The 21,879-nt window shown below is 45.3% G+C and overlaps 7 non-coding genes across 7 annotated transcripts; all 7 read left to right on the top strand.

The window, feature by feature from the left end:
- Window positions 1–703: 703 nt before the first annotated feature.
- trnap-agg (transfer RNA proline (anticodon AGG)) lies at window positions 704–775 on the top strand. Its single transcript has one exon. It is a non-coding gene; the product is annotated as a tRNA-Pro (tRNA).
- A 5,807-nt stretch (window positions 776–6,582) lies between these two features.
- trnap-agg (transfer RNA proline (anticodon AGG)) lies at window positions 6,583–6,654 on the top strand. The gene has a single exon. It is a non-coding gene; the product is annotated as a tRNA-Pro (tRNA).
- A 5,004-nt stretch (window positions 6,655–11,658) lies between these two features.
- Window positions 11,659–11,730, top strand: trnap-agg (transfer RNA proline (anticodon AGG)). Its single transcript has one exon. It is a non-coding gene; the product is annotated as a tRNA-Pro (tRNA).
- A 2,949-nt stretch (window positions 11,731–14,679) lies between these two features.
- trnap-agg (transfer RNA proline (anticodon AGG)) lies at window positions 14,680–14,751 on the top strand. The gene has a single exon. It is a non-coding gene; the product is annotated as a tRNA-Pro (tRNA).
- A 2,905-nt stretch (window positions 14,752–17,656) lies between these two features.
- On the top strand, window positions 17,657–17,728 carry trnap-agg (transfer RNA proline (anticodon AGG)). Its single transcript has one exon. It is a non-coding gene; the product is annotated as a tRNA-Pro (tRNA).
- Window positions 17,729–19,240: 1,512 nt separating this feature from the next.
- trnap-ugg (transfer RNA proline (anticodon UGG)) lies at window positions 19,241–19,312 on the top strand. Its single transcript has one exon. It is a non-coding gene; the product is annotated as a tRNA-Pro (tRNA).
- A 1,317-nt stretch (window positions 19,313–20,629) lies between these two features.
- trnap-agg (transfer RNA proline (anticodon AGG)) lies at window positions 20,630–20,701 on the top strand. Its single transcript has one exon. It is a non-coding gene; the product is annotated as a tRNA-Pro (tRNA).
- The last annotated feature ends 1,178 nt before the right edge of the window (window positions 20,702–21,879 follow it).

Below are 21,879 nucleotides of genomic sequence, written 5' to 3'. Positions count from 1 at the left end.
AATCTGAGGACCGTTTTGCGCAAAACACTATTCAGGGAAGCCCATTTGCAAGGACTCCCCTTTCAGGTTTAGTCTCCCTACTGGTTAGCGCCTTGGAGGACCAACTTCGGTGATGAGAACTTGCCAAACTCTCTTCGTCATCACAGCTTTGAAATAAAACCAGTGCTCAACGATATCATATTGATCTCTGAAAAAAACAAAAATATGTGTAGCAGGCACCTATTCCACTACATTGAAACGGTTTGTGTCATGGACTAAGGTTGAAACAGCCAGGATTGGGCCTGTTTAGGCTGGTAGGGCGAGGGATTTGATTCTGACTTTGTGTGTGAGGATGTCGCCGGTTGAAATTCCTGAATGAGCTCTTACTGCTTCAATTCGACCGGGAACTGTATTTCAACCGCGATGTGTTACTCGAACGCCAAGAGCTTGTCTGCTTTGTTCTTGCTTGACTGCTTGGTAATCTCACGAGTTCTAGCAGGTGAGAGCTTGCTTGTTTCGCAACTTGCCCTTCTGTAACAGAGTTTCATTTTGGTCATACTAGTCACACGAGCAGCTATCCGTCATCGTTCACATCTTTCACAGTAATGTCTTGTGGCAACCATCTCAAACTATTAGCATGAACCTGCAGAACTGTAAGGACATACATTTGTAGGGTACAGTGGAACACCAGTGGTCCATGTTGCAGCACCATGTGGGCCAGTTTGGCTCGTTGGTCTAGTGGGTATGATTCTCGCTTAGGGTGCGAGAGGTCCCGGTTCAAATCCCGGATGAGCCCAAGCGTTATGTCGAATAGTCTACCTCAGGGTTGCCTGGCTGTTTAGTTCATGAGAGGTTCCATTTGCAAATAGGTGCATGTGTTTCTGTGGACTTGTTCTTCCATACCCTGCTTCCCTTTTGCTCTGACACCTTTCAGGGAAGTCCAGCGTCAGGGACAACCCCTTTCCGGTTTTGGTCTCACTATTGGTTAGCATCGTGGAGGGCCAACTTAGGTGACGAGAACTTGTGAACTCTCTACGTCATCACAGCTTTGTAATAAAACCAGTGCTAACCTGTGCGTGTTTAAATGAACAAAAATAACAGTACGTTGAGGTAAAACAACCAGATAGGCTATTTCACTCGTTGGTCTAGGGGTATGATTCTAATGTTGGGTGAGAGATGTCTCGGGTTGAAATCCCTGATGAGCCCTTACCTTGCAGTTAACTCTTCCTTATGTAATCGAGGAAATTTTTGCTCGTCACCTCAACCGAGCTTCATGATGATCTGGCTGCTTGGCTCTCAAGAGGTTCTCTCCAGAAAGGTTCCAAACCAAGATGAGCCCTTGCTTTTCCTCAACTTGTCCTTCTGTATCTGAGGGCTGTCGCGCTCGGGACACCCACGCCGCAAGCAAGCTATCCATCATCGTTAGTCCAATGCCATCTTATGATGTCAACAGTCCAGCTCTGATTAAGGACTGTGTTGCTGCTAGTCTGATGATCACAAAAGCCCCTTTTCAGGGTATCCACGCTTTCTACCTTTGGTTTGGTGTCTTGGTGTACCAACTTCGGCTGTAAGAACCAGCAAGCTCTCCGTGTCACAAAACAAGTTTCACAAGATAGTTAGTCCAACGCTGGCCGAGACCATCTTGTGATGTGAAGAATCCAGCTGTGAATAAGGAGCGCATTTATGCTTGACTGCTTATCACAGAGGCCCTTTTCAGGGAATGCAAATTCCAGAAGAAATCATTTTCAGGCAACGTTCCAGTAGAGGATGAAAGGAGCATCTTGCACACTAACCATGAGGACAACGTAAGTTCCGAGTTCCTACCGCTTAATATTGGCTTCCTTTGTGTTCTTTGGATTGTACCTGGAAGTGTCCATCTCTGAATAACAAAAATAACCTAATTCAGACAAAATCACTCTAAAGAGCACTGGTTGGGGATGTCCCCTAGCCAACAGAATGTAGTTGATGGAATTATTGCAGTGGTAATAAATCGTGGCTAAATAAACAACGTTTTTTTTGTTTGTTTGTTTGTTTTTTTTTTGCTGGTCATGATAGGGGATAGCTTGTGGCGACTTTCTGGGGAATCAAAAAACCCTGCTTCGGGATATCTCCCATCTCCCAAAACAATTAGTTATAGCCCTGTTTGAATAGAGCGAAAGCAGCAAAGCCCTACATAATTCCTGAAAAAAGCATAGGTGACTTGAAAATTCTAAGAGAGTAATATCTTGTGCAACTACCTCAAAAGTTGAGCGCGAACCCGCCGAACGATAGGGACCTATATTAGCAAGGTATAGTGCCTCGTGGGCTTCGTATGGCTCGTTGGTCTAGGGGTATGATTCTCGCTTGGGTGCGAGAGGTCCCGGGTTTTATTTTACTCCCGGACGAGCCCAAGCTTTCCAAGCTGGACGGTCTGTATTCGCTTCTTGCTTTGTTCGTGAGTGATCCAAGAAGGTTCAAATAAGCTTGTCCTTCTGCAGCCGAGCCCAGTTTTGCTCAGTACACCTTTCAGGGAAGCCCATATTTAGGGAACGCCCGTTTCACCACGCAACCCTAGCTGTGTAATAAAACCAGTGCTCAGCCATGTTACTTTGATCTCTAAAGACAAAAGCAAAAAATAACTGTAGCGGGCACCGATACCACTAAATTGAAATGGCTAGTGTGGTGACCTAAGCTTGGATGCCATATCGGAAAGGAAAGTAGAACTTTCTAGGATGTCTAGTCTTGTCTATGTTATGACGGTTGTGCAAGTGGAAATGAACCGAAACAAAAGTACCTTGAGGTAACCAGCCTGATGAGGACTTTGGCTTGATGGTCTAGGGGTCTAATTCTAATTTTGGGTGAGAGTGGTCCCGGGTTGAAATCCCTAATGAGCCCTTTCCTTGCTGTTAACTCGTCGTTCTGTAATCAAGGAAATTTTTTGCTCGTCACCGCAACCGAGCTTCATGACACAGTGAATGTCAAGAGGTTCTCTCTAGCCAGGTTCAAATCCCATACGAGCCCTTGCTTTTGTCTGAACATGCCCTTCTGAATCTGAGGACCGTTTTGCGCAAAACACTATTCAGGGAAGCCCATTTGCAAGGACTCCCCTTTCAGGTTTAGTCTCCCTACTGGTTAGCGCCTTGGAGGACCAACTTCGGTGATGAGAACTTGCAAACTCTCTTCGTCATCACAGCTTTGAATAAAACCAGTGCTCAACGATATCATATTGATCTCTGAAAAAAACAAAAATATGTGTAGCAGGCACCTATTCCACTACATTGAAACGGTTTGTGTCATGGACTAAGGTTGAAACAGCCAGATTGGCCGTTTAGCTGGTCGGGCGAGGGATTTGATTCTGACTTTGTGTGTGCGATGTCGCCGGTTGAATTCCTGAATGAGCTCTTACCTTCGTTTTAACTTGTCCCTCTGTAATCGAGGGAACTATAGCTCTTCAATTCAACCGCGATGTAGTTACTCGAACGCCAAGAGCTGTCTGCTTGTTCTTGCTTGACTGCTTGGTTCTCACGAGTTCTAGCAAGGTGAGAGCTTGCTTGTTTCGCAACTTGCCCTTCTGTAACAGAGTTTCATTTTGGTCATACTAGTCACCACGAGCAAGCTATCCGTCATCGTTCACATCTTTCACAGTAATGTCTTGTGCAACCATCTCAAACTATTAGCATGAACCTGCAGAACTGTAAGGACATACATTTGTAGGGTACAGTGGAACACCAGTGGTCCATGGTCCATGGTGCAGCACCGGTGGGCAGTTTGGGCAGGTTCCATTTGCAAATAGGTGCATGTGTTTCTGTGGACTTGTTCTTCCATACCCTGCTTCCCTTTTGCTCTGACACCTTTCAGGGAAGTCCAGCGTCAGGGACAACCCCTTTCCGGTTTGGTCTCACTATTGGTTAGCATCGTGGAGGGCCAACTTAGGTGACGAGAACTTGTGAACTCTCTACGTCATCACAGCTTTGTAATAAAACCAGTGCTAACCTGTGCGTGTTTAAATGAACAAAAATAACAGTACGTTGAGGTAAAACAACCAGATAGGCTATTTCACTCGTTGGGCTAGGGGTATGATTCTAATGTTGGGTGAGAGATGTCTCGGGTTGAAATCCCTGATGAGCCCTTACCTTGCAGTTAACTCTTCCTTATGTAATCGAGGAAATTTTTGCTCGTCACCTCAACCGAGCTTCATGATGATCTGGCTGCTTGGCTCTCAAGAGGTTCTCTCCAGAAAGGTTCCAAACCAAGATGAGCCCTTGCTTTTTCCTCAACTTGTCCTTCTGTATCTGAGGGCTGTCGCGCTCGGACACCCACGCCGCAAGCAAGCTATCCATCATCGTTAGTCCAATGCCATCTTATGATGTCAACAGTCCAGCTCTGATTAAGGACTGTGTTGATGCTAGTCTGATGATCACAAAAGCCCCTTTTCAGGGTATCCACGCTTTCTACCTCTGGTTTGGTGTCTTGGTGTACCAACTTCGGCTGTAAGAACCAGCAAGCTCTCCGTGTCACAAAACAAGTTTCACAAGATAGTTAGTCCAACGCTGGCCGAGACCATCTTGTGATGTGAAGAATCCAGCTGTGAATAAGGAGCGCATTTATGCTTGACTGCTTATCACAGAGGCCCTTTTCAGGGAATGCAAATTCCAGAAGAAATCATTTTCAGCAACGTTCCAGTAGAGGATGAAAGGAGCATCTTGCACACTAACCACGAGGACAACGTAAGTTCCGAGTTCCTACCGCTTAATATTGGCTTCCTTTGTGTTCTTTGGATTGTACCTGGAAGTGTCCATCTCTGAATAACAAAAATAACCTAATTCAGACAAAATCACTCTAAAGAGCACTGGTTGGGGATGTGCCCTAGCCAACAGAATGTAGTTGATGGAATTATTGCAGTGGTAATAAATCGTGGCTAAATAAACAACGTTTTTTTTGTTGTTTGTTTTTTTTTTTTTTTTGCTGGTTATGATAGGGGATAGCTTGTTGCGACTTTCTGGGGAATCAAAAACCCTGCTTCGGGATATCTCCCATCTCCCAAAACAATTAGTTATAGCCCTGTTTGAATAGAGCGAAAGCAGCAAAGCCCTACATAATTCCTGAAAAAAGCATAGGTGACTTGAAAATTCTAAGAGAGTAATATCTTGTGCAACTACCTCAAAAGTTGAGCGTGAACCCGCCGAACGATAGGGACCTATATTAGCAAGGTATAGTGCCTCGTGGGCTTCGTATGGCTCGTTGGTCTAGGGGTATGATTCTCGCTTTGGGTGCGAGAGGTCCCGGGTTTTCATTACTCCCGGACGAGCCCAAGCTTTCCAAGCTGGACGGTCTGTATTCGCTTCTTGCTTTGTTCGTGAGTGATCCAAGAAGGTTCAAATAAGCTTGTCCTTCTGCAGCCGAGCCCAGTTTTGCTCAGTACACCTTTCAGGGAAGCCCATATTTAGGGAACGCCCGTTTCACCACGCAACCCTAGCTGTGTAATAAAACCAGTGCTCAGCCATGTTACTTTGATCTCTAAAGACAAAAGCAAAAAATAACTGTAGCGGGCACCGATACCACTAAATTGAAATGGCTAGTGTGGTGACCTAAGCTTGGAGCCATATCGGAAAGGAAAGTAGAACTTTCTAGGATGTCTAGTCTTGTCTATGTTATGACGGTTGTGCAAGTGGAAATGAACCGAAACAAAAGTACCTTGAGGTAAACCAGCCTGATGAGGACTTTGGCTTGATGGTCTAGGGGTATAATTCTAATTTTGGGTGAGAGTGGTCCCGGGTTGAAATCCCTAATGAGCCCTTTCCTTGCTGTTAACTCGTCGTTCTGTAATCAAGGAAATTTTTTGCTCGTCACCGCAACCGAGCTTCATGACACAGTGAATGTCAAGAGGTTCTCTCTAGCCAGGTTCAAATCCCATACGAGCCCTTGCTTTTGTCTGAACATGCCCTTCTGAATCTGAGGACCGTTTTGCACAAAACACTATTCAGGGAAGCCCATTTGAAGGGACTCCCCTTTCAGGTTTAGTCTCCCTACTGGTTAGCGCCTTGGAGGACCAACTTCGGTGATGAGAACTTGCAAACTCTCTTCGTCATCACAGCTTTGAAATAAAACCAGTGCTCAACGATATCATATTGATCTCTGAAAAAAACAAAAATATGTGTAGCAGGCACCTATTCCACTACATTGAAACGGTTTGTGTCATTGACTAAGGTTGAAACAGCCAGATTGGCCGTTTAGCTGGTCGGGCGAGGGATTTGATTCTGACTTTGTGTGTGAGATGTCGCCGGTTGAAATCCTGAATGAGCTCTTACTGCTCTTCAATTCAACCGCGATGTAGTTACTCGAACGCCAAGAGCTGTCTGCTTGGTTCTTGCTTGACTGCTTGGTTCTCACGAGTTCTAGCAAGGTGAGAGCTTGCTTGTTTCGCAACTTGCCCTTCTGTAACAGAGTTTCATTTTGGTCATACTAGTCACCACGAGCAAGCTATCCGTCATCGTTCACATCTTTCACAGTAATATCTTGTGCAATCTCAAACTATTAGCATGAACCTGCAGAACTGTAAGGACATACATTTGTAGGGTACAGTGGAACACCAGTGGTCCATGGTGCAGTACTGGTGGGCAGTTTGGCTCGTTGGTCTAGTGGTATGATTCTCGCTTAGGGTGCGAGAGGTCCCGGGTTCAAATCCCGGATGAGCCCAAGCGTTATGTGGAATAGTCTACCTCAGGGTTGCTTGGCTGTTTAGTTCATGAGAGGTTCCATTTGCAAATAGGTGCATGTGTTTCTGTGGACTTGTTCTTCCATACCCTTCTCCCCTTTTGCTCTGACACCTTTCAGGGAAGTCCAGCGTCAGGGACAACCCCTTTCCGGTTTGGTCTCACTATTGGTTAGCATCGTGGAGGGCCAACTTAGGTGACGAGAACTTGTGAACTCTCTACGTCATCACAGCTTTGTAATAAAACCAGTGCTAACCTGTGCGTGTTTAAATGAACAAAAATAACAGTACGTTGAGGTAAAACAACCAGATAGGCTATTTCACTCGTTGGTCTAGGGGTATGATTCTAATGTTGGGCTGAGAGATGTCTCGGGTTGAAATCCCTGATGAGCCCTTACCTTGCAGTTAACTCTTCCTTATGTAATCGAGGAAATTTTTGCTCGTCACCTCAACCGAGCTTCATGATGATCTGGCTGCTTGGCTCTCAAGAGGTTCTCTCCAGAAAGGTTCCAAACCAAGATGAGCCCTTGCTTTTTCCTCAACTTGTCCTTCTGTATCTGAGGGCTGTCGCGCTCGGACACCCACGCCGCAAGCAAGCTATCCATCATCGTTAGTCCAATGCCATCTTATGATGTCAACAGTCCAGCTCTGATTAAGGACTGTGTTGATGCTAGTCTGATGATCACAAAAGCCCCTTTTCAGGGTATCCACGCTTTCTACCTCTGGTTTGGTGTCTTGGTGTACCAACTTCGGCTGTAAGAACCAGCAAGCTCTCCGTGTCACAAAACAAGTTTCACAAGATAGTTAGTCCAACGCTGGCCGAGACCATCTTGTGATGTGAAGAATCCAGCTGTGAATAAGGAGCGCATTTATGCTTGACTGCTTATCACAGAGGCCCTTTTCAGGGAATGCAAATTCCAGAAGAAATCATTTTCAGCAACGTTCCAGTAGAGGATGAAAGGAGCATCTTGCACACTAACCACGAGGACAACGTAAGTTCCGAGTTCCTACCGCTTAATATTGGCTTCCTTTGTGTTCTTTGGATTGTACCTGGAAGTGTCCATCTCTGAATAACAAAAATAACCTAATTCAGACAAAATCACTCTAAAGAGCACTGGTTGGGGATGTGCCCTAGCCAACAGAATGTAGTTGATGGAATTATTGCAGTGGTAATAAATCGTGGCTAAATAAACAACGTTTTTTTTGTTGTTGTTTTTTTTTTTTTGCTGGTTATGATAGGGGATAGCTTGTTGCGACTTTCTGGGGAATCAAAAACCCTGCTTCGGGATATCTCCCATCTCCAAAACAATTAGTTATAGCCCTGTTTGAATAGAGCGAAAGCAGCAAAGCCCTACATAATTCCTGAAAAAAGCATAGGTGACTTGAAAATTCTAAGAGAGTAATATCTTGTGCAACTACCTCAAAAGTTGAGCGTGAACCCGCCGAACGATAGGGACCTATATTAGCAAGGTATAGTGCCTCGTGGGCTTCGTATGGCTCGTTGGTCTAGGGGTATGATTCTCGCTTTGGGTGCGAGAGGTCCCGGGTTTTATTTTACTCCCGGACGAGCCCAAGCTTTCCAAGCTGGACGGTCTGTATTCGCTTCTTGCTTTGTTCGTGAGTGATCCAAGAAGGTTCAAATAAGCTTGTCCTTCTGCAGCCGAGCCCAGTTTTGCTCAGTACACCTTTCAGGGAAGCCCATATTTAGGGAACGCCCGTTTCACCACGCAACCCTAGCTGTGTAATAAAACCAGTGCTCAGCCATGTTACTTTGATCTCTAAAGACAAAAGCAAAAAATAACTGTAGCGGGCACCGATACCACTAAATTGAAATGGCTAGTGTGGTGACCTAAGCTTGGAGCCATATCGGAAAGGAAAGTAGAACTTTCTAGGATGTCTAGTCTTGTCTATGTTATGACGGTTGTGCAAGTGGAAATGAACCGAAACAAAAGTACCTTGAGGTAAACCAGCCTGATGAGGACTTTGGCTTGATGGTCTAGGGGTCTAATTCTAATTTTGGGTGAGAGTGGTCCCGGGTTGAAATCCCTAATGAGCCCTTTCCTTGCTGTTAACTCGTCGTTCTGTAATCAAGGAAATTTTTTGCTCGTCACCGCAACCGAGCTTCATGACACAGTGAATGTCAAGAGGTTCTCTCTAGCCAGGTTCAAATCCCATACGAGCCCTTGCTTTTGTATGAACATGCCCTTCTGAATCTGAGGACCGTTTTGCGCAAAAACACTATTCAGGGAAGCCAATTTGCAAGGAATCCCCTTTCAGTGTTTAGTCCCCTACTGGTTAGCGCCTTGGAGGACCAACTTCGGTGATAGAAAACTTGAAAAAACTCTCTTCGTCATCACAGCTTTGAAATAAAACCAGTGCTCAAAGATATCATATTGATGATTCTAATGTTGGGTGAGAGATGTCTCGGGTTGAAATCCCTGATGAGCCCTTACCTTGCAGTTAACTCTTCCTTATGTAACGAGGAAATTTTTGCTCGTCACCTCAACCGAGCTTCATGATGATCTGGCTGCTTGGCTCTCAAGAGGTTCTCTCCAGAAAGGTTCCAAACCAAGATGAGCCCTTGCTTTTTCCTCAACTTGTCCTTCTGTATCTGAGGGCTGTCGCGCGCCGGACACCCACGCCGCAAGCAAGCTATCCATCATCGTTAGTCCAATGCCATCTTATGATCGTCAACAGTCCAGCTCTGATTAAGGACTGTGTTGCTTGCTAGTCTGATGATCACAAAAGCCCCTTTTCAGGGTTATCCACGCTTTCTACCTTTGGTTTGGTGTCTTGGTGTACCAACTTCGGCTGTAAGAACCAGCAAGCTCTCCGTGTCACAAAACAGTTTCACAAGATAGTTAGTCCAACGCTGGCCGAGACCATCTTGTGATGTGAAGAATCCAGCTGTGAATAAGGAGCGCATTTATGCTTGACTGCTTATCACAGAGGCCCTTTTCAGGGAATGCAAATTCCAGAAGAAATCATTTTCAGCAACGTTCCAGTAGAGGATGAAAGGAGCATCTTGCACACTAACCATGAGGACAACGTAAGTTCCGAGTTCCTACCGCTTAATATTGGCTTCCTTTGTGTTCTTTGGATTGTACCTGGAAGTGTCCATCTCTGAATAACAAAAATAACCTAATTCAGACAAAATCACTCTAAAGAGCACTGGTTGGGGATGTCCCCTAGCCAACAGAATGTAGTTGATGGAATTATTGCAGTGGTAATAAATCGTGGCTAAATAAACAACGTTTTTTTTGTTGTTGTTTGTTTTTTTTTTTTGCTGGTTATGATAGGGGATAGCTTGTTGCGACTTTCTGGGGAATCAAAAACCCTGCTTCGGGATATCTCCATCTCCCAAAACAATTAGTTATAGCCCTGTTTGAATAGAGCGAAAGCAGCAAAGCCCTACATATTCCTGAAAAAAGCATAGGTGACTTGAAAATTCTAAGAGAGTAATATCTTGTGCAACTACCTCAAAAGTTGAGCGTGAACCCGCCGAACGATAGGGACCTATATTAGCAAGGTATAGTGCCTCGTGGGCTTCGTATGGCTCGTTGGTCTAGGGGTATGATTCTCGCTTTGGGTGCGAGAGGTCCCGGGTTTTATTTTACTCCCGGACGAGCCCAAGCTTTCCAAGCTGGACGGTCTGTATTCGCTTCTTGCTTTGTTCGTGAGTGATCCAAGAAGGTTCAAATAAGCTTGTCCTTCTGCAGCCGAGCCCAGTTTTGCTCAGTACACCTTTCAGGGAAGCCCATATTTAGGGAACGCCCGTTTCACCACGCAACCCTAGCTGTGTAATAAAACCAGTGCTCAGCCATGTTACTTTGATCTCTAAAGACAAAAGCAAAAAAATAACTGTAGCGGGCACCGATACCACTAAATTGAAATGGCTAGTGTGGTGACCTAAGCTTGGAGCCATATCGGAAAGGAAAGTAGAACTTTCTAGGATGTCTAGTCTTGTCTATGTTATGACGGTTGTGCAAGTGGAAATGAACCGAAACAAAAGTACCTTGAGGTAAACCAGCCTGATGAGGACTTTGGCTTGATGGTCTAGGGGTCTAATTCTAATTTTGGGTGAGAGTGGTCCCGGGTTGAAATCCCTAATGAGCCCTTTCCTTGCTGTTAACTCGTCGTTCTGTAATCAAGGAAATTTTTTGCTCGTCACCGCAACCGAGCTTCATGACACAGTGAATGTCAAGAGGTTCTCTCTAGCCAGGTTCAAATCCCATACGAGCCCTTGCTTTTGTCTGAACATGCCCTTCTGAATCTGAGGACCGTTTTGCACAAAACACTATTCAGGGAAGCCCATTTGCAAGGACTCCCCTTTCAGGTTTAGTCTCCCTACTGGTTAGCGCCTTGGAGGACCAACTTCGGTGATGAGAACTTGCAAACTCTCTTCGTCATCACAGCTTTGAAATAAAACCAGTGCTCAACGATATCATATTGATCTCTGAAAAAACAAAAATATGTGTAGCAGGCACCTATTCCACTACATTGAAACGGTTTGTGTCATGGACTAAGGTTGAAACAGCCAGATTGGCCGTTTAGCTGGTCGGGCGAGGGATTTGATTCTGACTTTGTGTGTGAGATGTCGCCGGTTGAATTCCTGAATGAGCTCTTACCTTCGTTTTAACTTGTCCCTCTGTAATCGAGGGAACTATAGCTCTTCAATTCAACCGCGATGTAGTTACTCGAACGCCAAGAGCTGTCTGCTTGGTTCTTGCTTGACTGCTTGGTTCTCACGAGTTCTAGCAAGGTGAGAGCTTGCTTGTTTCGCAACTTGCCCTTCTGTAACAGAGTTTCATTTTGGTCATACTAGTCACCACGAGCAAGCTATCCGTCATCGTTCACATCTTTCACAGTAATATCTTGTGCAACCATCTCAAACTATTAGCATGAACCTGCAGAACTGTAAGGACATACATTTGTAGGGTACAGTGGAACACCAGTGGTCCATGGCGCAGTCACCTGGTGGGCAGTTTGGCTCGTTGGTCTAGTGGTATGATTCTCGCTTAGGGTGCGAGAGGTCCCGGGTTCAAATCCCGGATGAGCCCAAGCGTTATGTGGAATAGTCTACCTCAGGGTTGCTTGGCTGTTTAGTTCATGAGAGGTTCCATTTGCAAATAGGTGCATGTGTTTCTGTGGACTTGTTCTTCCATACCCTTCTCCCCTTTTGCTCTGACACCTTTCAGGGAAGTCCAGCGTCAGGGACAACCCCTTTCCGGTTTGGTCTCACTATTGGTTAGCATCGTGGAGGGCCAACTTAGGTGACGAGAACTTGTGAACTCTCTACGTCATCACAGCTTTGTAATAAAACCAGTGCTAACCTGTGCGTGTTTAAATGAACAAAAATAACAGTACGTTGAGGTAAAACAACCAGATAGGCTATTTCACTCGTTGGTCTAGGGGTATGATTCTAATGTTGGGTGAGAGATGTCTCGGGTTGAAATCCCTGATGAGCCCTTACCTTGCAGTTAACTCTTCCTTATGTAATCGAGGAAATTTTTGCTCGTCACCTCAACCGAGCTTCATGATGATCTGGCTGCTTGGCTCTCAAGAGGTTCTCTCCAGAAAGGTTCCAAACCAAGATGAGCCCTTGCTTTTTCCTCAACTTGTCCTTCTGTATCTGAGGGCTGTCGCGCTCGGGACACCCACGCCGCAAGCAAGCTATCCATCATCGTTAGTCCAATGCCATCTTATGATGTCAAACAGTCCAGCTCTGATTAAGGACTGTGTTGCTGCTAGTCTGATGATCACAAAAGCCCCTTTTCAGGGTATCCACGCTTTCTACCTTTGGTTTGGTGTCTTGGTGTACCAACTTCGGCTGTAAGAACCAGCAAGCTCTCCGTGTCACAAAACAAGTTTCACAAGATAGTTAGTCCAACGCTGGCCGAGACCATCTTGTGATGTGAAGAATCCAGCTGTGAATAAGGAGCGCATTTATGCTTGACTGCTTATCACAGAGGCCCTTTTCAGGGAATGCAAATTCCAGAAGAAATCATTTTCAGCAACGTTCCAGTAGAGGATGAAAGGAGCATCTTGCACACTAACCATGAGGACAACGTAAGTTCCGAGTTCCTACCGCTTAATATTGGCTTCCTTTGTGTTCTTTGGATTGTACCTGGAAGTGTCCATCTCTGAATAACAAAAATAACCTAATTCAGACAAAATCACTCTAAAGAGCACTGGTTGGGGATGTCCCCTAGCCAACAGAATGTAGTTGATGGAATTATTGCAGTGGTAATAAATCGTGGCTAAATAAACAACGTTTTTTTTGTTGTTGTTTGTTTTTTTTTGCTGGTTCATGATAGGGGATAGCTTGTTGCGACTTTCTGGGGAATCAAAAACCCTGCTTCGGGATATCTCCCATCTCCCAAAACAATTAGTTATAGCCCTGTTTGAATAGAGCGAAAGCAGCAAAGCCCTACATAATTCCTGAAAAAAGCATAGGTGACTTGAAAATTCTAAGAGAGTAATATCTTGTGCAACTACCTCAAAAGTTGAGCGTGAACCCGCCGAACGATAGGGACCTATATTAGCAAGGTATAGTGCCTCGTGGGCTTCGTATGGCTCGTTGGTCTAGGGGTATGATTCTCGCTTTGGGTGCGAGAGGTCCCGGGTTTTATTTTACTCCCGGACGAGCCCAAGCTTTCCAAGCTGGACGGTCTGTATTCGCTTCTTGCTTTGTTCGTGAGTGATCCAAGAAGGTTCAAATAAGCTTGTCCTTCTGCAGCCGAGCCCAGTTTTGCTCAGTACACCTTTCAGGGAAGCCCATATTTAGGGAACGCCCGTTTCACCACGCAACCCTAGCTGTGTAATAAAACCAGTGCTCAGCCATGTTACTTTGATCTCTAAAGACAAAAGCAAAAAATAACTGTAGCGGGCACCGATACCACTAAATTGAAATGGCTAGTGTGGTGACCTAAGCTTGGAGCCATATCGGAAAGGAAAGTAGAACTTTCTAGGATGTCTAGTCTTGTCTATGTTATGACGGTTGTGCAAGTGGAAATGAACCGAAACAAAAGTACCTTGAGGTAAACCAGCCTGATGAGGACTTTGGCTTGATGGTCTAGGGGTCTAATTCTAATTTTGGGTGAGAGTGGTCCCGGGTTGAAATCCCTAATGAGCCCTTTCCTTGCTGTTAACTCGTCGTTCTGTAATCAAGGAAATTTTTGCTCGTCACCGCAACCGAGCTTCATGACACAGTGAATGTCAAGAGGTTCTCTCTAGCCAGGTTCAAATCCCATACGAGCCCTTGCTTTTGTCTGAACATGCCCTTCTGAATCTGAGGACCGTTTTGCGCAAAACACTATTCAGGGAAGCCCATTTGCAAGGACTCCCCTTTCAGGTTTAGTCTCCCTACTGGTTAGCGCCTTGGAGGACCAACTTCGGTGATGAGAACTTGCAAACTCTCTTCGTCATCACAGCTTTGAAATAAAACCAGTGCTCAACGATATCATATTGATCTCTGAAAAAACAAAAATATGTGTAGCAGGCACCTATTCCACTACATTGAAACGGTTTTGTGTCATGGACTAAGGTTGAAACAGCAGATTGGCCAGTTTAGCTGGTCGGGCGAGGGATTTTGATTCTGACTTTGTGTGTGCGATGTCGCCGGTTGAATTCCTGAATGAGCTCTTACCTTCGTTTTAACTTGTCCTCTGTAATCGGAGGGAAACTATAGCTCTTCAATTCAACCGCGATGTAGTTACTCGAACGCCAAGAGCTGTCTGCTTTGTTCTTGCTTGACTGCTTGGTTCTCACGAGTTCTAGCAAGGTGAGAGCTTGCTTGTTTCGCAACTTGCCCTTCTGTAACAGAGTTTCATTTTGGTCATACTAGTCACCACGAGCAAGCTATCCGTCATCGTTCACATCTTTCACAGTAATGTCTTGTGCAACCATCTCAAACTATTAGCATGAACCTGCAGAACTGTAAGGACATACATTTGTAGGGTACAGTGGAACACCAGTGGTCCATGGCTGCAGCACCGGTGGGCAGTTTGGGCTCGTTGGTCTAGTGGTATGATTCTCGCTTAGGGTGCGAGAGGTCCCGGGTTCAAATCCCGGATGAGCCCAAGCGTTATGTCGGAATAGTCTACCTCAGGGTTGCTTGGCTGTTTAGTTCATGAGAGGTTCCATTTGCAAATAGGTGCATGTGTTTCTGTGGACTTGTTCTTCCATACCCTGCTTCCCTTTTGCTCTGACACCTTTCAGGGAAGTCCAGCGTCAGGGAAAACCCCTTTCCGGTTTGGTCTCACTATTGGTTAGCATCGTGGAGGGCCAACTTAGGTGACGAGAACTTGTGAACTCTCTACGTCATCACAGCTTTGTAATAAAACCAGTGCTAACCTGTGCGTGTTTAAATGAACAAAAATAACAGTACGTTGAGGTAAAACAACCAGATAGGCTATTTCACTCGTTGGTCTAGGGGTATGATTCTAATGTTGGGTGAGAGATGTCTCGGGTTGAAATCCCTGATGAGCCCTTACCTTGCAGTTAACTCTTCCTTATGTAATCGAGGAAATTTTTGCTCGTCACCTCAACCGAGCTTCATGATGATCTGGCTGCTTGGCTCTCAAGAGGTTCTCTCCAGAAAGGTTCCAAACCAAGATGAGCCCTTGCTTTTTCCTCAACTTGTCCTTCTGTATCTGAGGGCTGTCGCGCTCGGACACCCACGCCGCAAGCAAGCTATCCATCATCGTTAGTCCAATGCCATCTTATGATGTCAACAGTCCAGCTCTGATTAAGGACTGTGTTGCTGCTAGTCTGATGATCACAAAAGCCCCTTTTCAGGGTATCCACGCTTTCTACCTTTGGTTTGGTGTCTTGGTGTACCAACTTCGGCTGTAAGAACCAGCAAGCTCTCCGTGTCACAAAACAAGTTTCACAAGATAGTTAGTCCAACGCTGGCCGAGACCATCTTGTGATGTGAAGAATCCAGCTGTGAATAAGGAGCGCATTTATGCTTGACTGCTTATCACAGAGGCCCTTTTCAGGGAATGCAAATTCCAGAAGAAATCATTTTCAGCAACGTTCCAGTAGAGGATGAAAGGAGCATCTTGCACACTAACCATGAGGACAACGTAAGTTCCGAGTTCCTACCGCTTAATATTGGCTTCCTTTGTGTTCTTTGGATTGTACCTGGAAGTGTCCATCTCTGAATAACAAAAATAACCTAATTCAGACAAAATCACTCTAAAGAGCACTGGTTGGGGATGTCCCCTAGCCAACAGAATGTAGTTGATGGAATTATTGCAGTGGTAATAAATCGTGGCTAAATAAACAACGTTTTTTTTTGTTGTTTGTGTTTTTTTTTTTTGCTGGTTATGATAGGGGATAGCTTGTTGCGACTTTCTGGGGAATCAAAAACCCTGCTTCGGGATATCTCCCATCTCCCAAAACAATTAGTTATAGCCCTGTTTGAATAGAGCGAAAGCAGCAAAGCCCTACATAATTCCTGAAAAAAGCATAGGTGACTTGAAAATTCTAAGAGAGTAATATCTTGTGCAACTACCTCAAAAGTTGAGCGTGAACCCGCCGAACGATAGGGACCTATATTAGCAAGGTATAGTGCCTCGTGGGCTTCGTATGGCTCGTTGGTCTAGGGGTATGATTCTCGCTTTGGGTGCGAGAGGTCCCGGGTTTCAACTCCTCGGACGAGCCCAAGCTTTCCAAGCTGGACGGTCTGTATTCGCTTCTTGCTTTGCTCGTGAGTGATCCAAGAAGGTTCAAATAAGCTTGTCCTTCTGCAGCCGAGCCCAGTTTTGCTCAGTACACCTTTCAGGGAAGCCCATATTTAGGGAACGCCCGTTTCACCACGCAACCCTAGCTGTGTAATAAAACCAGTGCTCAGCCATGTTACTTTGATCTCTAAAGACAAAAGCAAAAAATAACTGTAGCGGGCACCGATACCACTAAATTGAAATGGCTAGTGTGGTGACCTAAGCTTGGAGCCATATCGGAAAGGAAAGTAGAACTTTCTAGGATGTCTAGTCTTGTCTATGTTATGACGGTTGTGCAAGTGGAAATGAACCGAAACAAAAGTACCTTGAGGTAAACCAGCCTGATGAGGACTTTGGCTTGATGGTCTAGGGGTATAATTCTAATTTTGGGTGAGAGTGGTCCCGGGTTGAAATCCCTAATGAGCCCTTTCCTTGCTGTTAACTCGTCGTTCTGTAATCAAGGAAATTTTTTGCTCGTCACCGCAACCGAGCTTCATGACACAGTGAATGTCAAGAGGTTCTCTCTAGCCAGGTTCAAATCCCATACGAGCCCTTGCTTTTGTCTGAACATGCCCTTCTGAATCTGAGGACCGTTTTGCGCAAAACACTATTCAGGGAAGCCCATTTGCAAGGACTCCCCTTTCAGGTTTAGTCTCCCTACTGGTTAGCGCCTTGGAGGACCAACTTCGGTGATGAGAACTTGCAAACTCTCTTCGTCATCACAGCTTTGAAATAAAACCAGTGCTCAACGATATCATATTGATCTCTGAAAAAAACAAAAATATGTGTAGCAGGCACCTATTCCACTACATTGAAACGGTTTGTGTCATGGACTAAGGTTGAAACAGCCAGATTGGCCGTTTAGCTGGTCGGGCGAGGGATTTGATTCTGACTTTGTGTGTGAGATGTCGCCGGTTGAAATCCTGAATGAGCTCTTACTGCTCTTCAATTCAACCGCGATGTAGTTACTCGAACGCCAAGAGCTGTCTGCTTGGTTCTTGCTTGACTGCTTGGTTCTCACGAGTTCTAGCAAGGTGAGAGCTTGCTTGTTTCGCAACTTGCCCTTCTGTAACAGAGTTTCATTTTGGTCATACTAGTCACCACGAGCAAGCTATCCGTCATCGTTCACATCTTTCACAGTAATGTCTTGTGCAACCATCTCAAACTATTAGCATGAACCTGCAGAACTGTAAGGACATACATTTGTAGGGTACAGTGGAACACCAGTGGTCCATGACGCAGCACCGGTGGGCAGTTTGGCTCGTTGGTCTAGTGGTATGATTCTCGCTTAGGGTGCGAGAGGTCCCGGGTTCAAATCCCGGATGAGCCCAAGCGTTATGTCGAATAGTCTACCTCAGGGTTGCCTGGCTGTTTAGTTCATGAGAGGTTCCATTTGCAAATAGGTGCATGTGTTTCTGTGGACTTGTTCTTCCATACCCTGCTTACCTTTTGCTCTGACACCTTTCAGGGAAGTCCAGCGTCAGGGAAAACCCCTTTCCGGTTTGGTCTCACTATTGGTTAGCATCGTGGAGGGCCAACTTAGGTGACGAGAACTTGTGAACTCTCTACGTCATCACAGCTTTGTAATAAAACCAGTGCTAACCTGTGCGTGTTTAAATGAACAAAAATAACAGTACGTTGAGGTAAAACAACCAGATAGGCTATTTCACTCGTTGGTCTAGGGGTATGATTCTAATGTTGGGTGAGAGATGTCTCGGGTTGAAATCCCTGATGAGCCCTTACCTTGCAGTTAACTCTTCCTTATGTAATCGAGGAAATTTTTGCTCGTCACCTCAACCGAGCTTCATGATGATCTGGCTGCTTGGCTCTCAAGAGGTTCTCTCCAGAAAGGTTCCAAACCAAGATGAGCCCTTGCTTTTTCCTCAACTTGTCCTTCTGTATCTGAGGGCTGTCGCGCTCGGACACCCACGCCGCAAGCAAGCTATCCATCATCGTTAGTCCAATGCCATCTTATGATGTCAACAGTCCAGCTCTGATTAAGGACTGTGTTGCTGCTAGTCTGATGATCACAAAAGCCCCTTTTCAGGGTATCCACGCTTTCTACCTCTGGTTTGGTGTCTTGGTGTACCAACTTCGGCTGTAAGAACCAGCAAGCTCTCCGTGTCACAAAACAAGTTTCACAAGATAGTTAGTCCAACGCTGGCCGAGACCATCTTGTGATGTGAAGAATCCAGCTGTGAATAAGGAGCGCATTTATGCTTGACTGCTTATCACAGAGGCCCTTTTCAGGGAATGCAAATTCCAGAAGAAATCATTTTCAGCAACGTTCCAGTAGAGGATGAAAGGAGCATCTTGCACACTAACCATGAGGACAACGTAAGTTCCGAGTTCCTACCGCTTAATATTGGCTTCCTTTGTGTTCTTTGGATTGTACCTGGAAGTGTCCATCTCTGAATAACAAAAATAACCTAATTCAGACAAAATCACTCTAAAGAGCACTGGTTGGGGATGTCCCCTAGCCAACAGAATGTAGTTGATGGAATTATTGCAGTGGTAATAAATCGTGGCTAAATAAACAACGTTTTTTTTGTTGTTTGTTTTTTTTTTTTTGCTGGTTATGATAGGGGATAGCTTGTTGCGACTTTCTGGGGAATCAAAAACCCTGCTTCGGGATATCTCCCATCTCCCAAAACAATTAGTTATAGCCCTGTTTGAATAGAGCGAAAGCAGCAAAGCCCTACATAATTCCTGAAAAAAGCATAGGTGACTTGAAAATTCTAAGAGAGTAATATCTTGTGCAACTACCTCAAAAGTTGAGCGTGAACCCGCCGAACGATAGGGACCTATATTAGCAAGGTATAGTGCCTCGTGGGCTTCGTATGGCTCGTTGGTCTAGGGGTATGATTCTCGCTTTGGGTGCGAGAGGTCCCGGGTTCAACTCCCGGACGAGCCCAAGCTTTCCAAGCTGGACGGTCTGTATTCGCTTCTTGCTTTGCTCGTGAGTGATCCAAGAAGGTTCAAATAAGCTTGTCCTTCTGCAGCCGAGCCCAGTTTTTGCTCAGTACACCTTTCAGGGAAGCCCATATTTAGGGAACGCCCGTTTCACCACGCAACCCTAGCTGTGTAATAAAACCAGTGCTCAGCCATGTTACTTTGATCTCTAAAGACAAAAGCAAAAAATAACTGTAGCGGGCACCGATACCACTAAATTGAAATGGCTAGTGTGGTGACCTAAGCTTGGAGCCATATCGGAAAGGAAAGTAGAACTTTCTAGGATGTCTAGTCTTGTCTATGTTATGACGGTTGTGCAAGTGGAAATGAACCGAAACAAAAGTACCTTGAGGTAAACCAGCCTGATGAGGACTTTGGCTTGATGGTCTAGGGGTATAATTCTAATTTTGGGTGAGAGTGGTCCCGGGTTGAAATCCCTAATGAGCCCTTTCCTTGCTGTTAACTCGTCGTTCTGTAATCAAGGAAATTTTTTGCTCGTCACCGCAACCGAGCTTCATGACACAGTGAATGTCAAGAGGTTCTCTCTAGCCAGGTTCAAATCCCATACGAGCCCTTGCTTTTGTCTGAACATGCCCTTCTGAATCTGAGGACCGTTTTGCGCAAAACACTATTCAGGGAAGCCCATTTGCAAGGACTCCCCTTTCAGGTTTAGTCTCCCTACTGGTTAGCGCCTTGGAGGACCAACTTCGGTGATGAGAACTTGCAAACTCTCTTCGTCATCACAGCTTTGAAATAAAACCAGTGCTCAACGATATCATATTGATCTCTGAAAAAAACAAAAATATGTGTAGCAGGCACCTATTCCACTACATTGAAACGGTTTGTGTCATGGACTAAGGTTGAAACAGCCAGATTGGCCGTTTAGCTGGTCGGGCGAGGGATTTGATTCTGACTTTGTGTGTGAGATGTCGCCGGTTGAAATCCTGAATGAGCTCTTACTGCTCTTCAATTCAACCGCGATGTAGTTACTCGAACGCCAAGAGCTGTCTGCTGGGTTCTTGCTTGACTGCTTGGTTCTCACGAGTTCTAACAAGGTGAGAGCTTGCTTGTTTCGCAACTTGCCCTTCTGTAACAGAGTTTCATTTTGGTCATACTAGTCACCACGAGCAAGCTTTCCGTCATCGTTCACATCTTTCACAGTAATGTCTTGTGCAACCATCTCAAACTATTAGCATGAACCTGCAGAACTGTAAGGACATACATTTGTAGGGTACAGTGGAACACCAGTGGTCCATGTTGCAGTACTGGTGGGCAGTTTGGCTCGTTGGTCTAGTGGTATGATTCTCGCTTAGGGTGCGAGAGGTCCCGGGTTCAAATCCTGGATGAGCCCAAGCGTTATGTGGAATAGTCTACCTCAGGGTTGCTTGGCTGTTTAGTTCATGAGAGGTTCCATTTGCAAATAGGTGCATGTGATTCTGTGGACTTGTTCTTCCATACCCTTCTCCCTTTTGCTCTGACACCTTTCAGGGAAGTCCAGCGTCAGGGACAACCCCTTTCCGGTTTGGTCTCACTATTGGTTAGCATCGTGGAGGGCCAACTTAGGTGACGAGAACTTGTGAACTCTCTACGTCATCACAGCTTTGTAATAAAACCAGTGCTAACCTGTGCGTGTTTAAATGAACAAAAATAACAGTACGTTGAGGTAAAACAACCAGATAGGCTATTTCACTCGTTGGTCTAGGGGTATGATTCTAATGTTGGGTGAGAGATGTCTCGGGTTGAAATCCCTGATGAGCCCTTACCTTGCAGTTAACTCTTCCTTATGTAATCGAGGAAATTTTTGCTCGTCACCTCAACCGAGCTTCATGATGATCTGGCTGCTTGGCTCTCAAGAGGTTCTCTCCAGAAAGGTTCCAAACCAAGATGAGCCCTTGCTTTTTCCTCAACTTGTCCTTCTGTATCTGAGGGCTGTCGCGCTCGGACACCCACGCCGCAAGCAAGCTATCCATCATCGTTAGTCCAATGCCATCTTATGATGTCAACAGTCCAGCTCTGATTAAGGACTGTGTTGATGCTAGTCTGATGATCACAAAAGCCCCTTTTCAGGGTATCCACGCTTTCTACCTCTTGGTTTGGTGTCTTGGTGTACCAACTTCGGCTGTAAGAACCAGCAAGCTCTCCGTGTCACAAAACAAGTTTCACAAGATAGTTAGTCCAACGCTGGCCGAGACCATCTTGTGATGTGAAGAATCCAGCTGTGAATAAGGAGCGCATTTATGCTTGACTGCTTATCACAGAGGCCCTTTTCAGGGAATGCAAATTCCAGAAGAAATCATTTTCAGCAACGTTCCAGTAGAGGATGAAAGGAGCATCTTGCACACTAACCATGAGGACAACGTAAGTTCCGAGTTCCTACCGCTTAATATTGGCTTCCTTTGTGTTCTTTGGATTGTACCTGGAAGTGTCCATCTCTGAATAACAAAAATAACCTAATTCAGACAAAATCACTCTAAAGAGCACTGGTTGGGGATGTGCCCCTAGCCAACAGAATGTAGTTGATGGAATTAT

Source organism: Ictalurus punctatus, unplaced genomic scaffold, assembly GCF_001660625.3.
Source record: "Ictalurus punctatus breed USDA103 unplaced genomic scaffold, Coco_2.0 tig00163686, whole genome shotgun sequence".
Lineage (NCBI taxonomy): Eukaryota > Metazoa > Chordata > Actinopteri > Siluriformes > Ictaluridae > Ictalurus > Ictalurus punctatus.
Note: the sequence above shows the minus strand (reverse complement) of the source record. Positions and strands in the feature narration are given on the sequence as shown.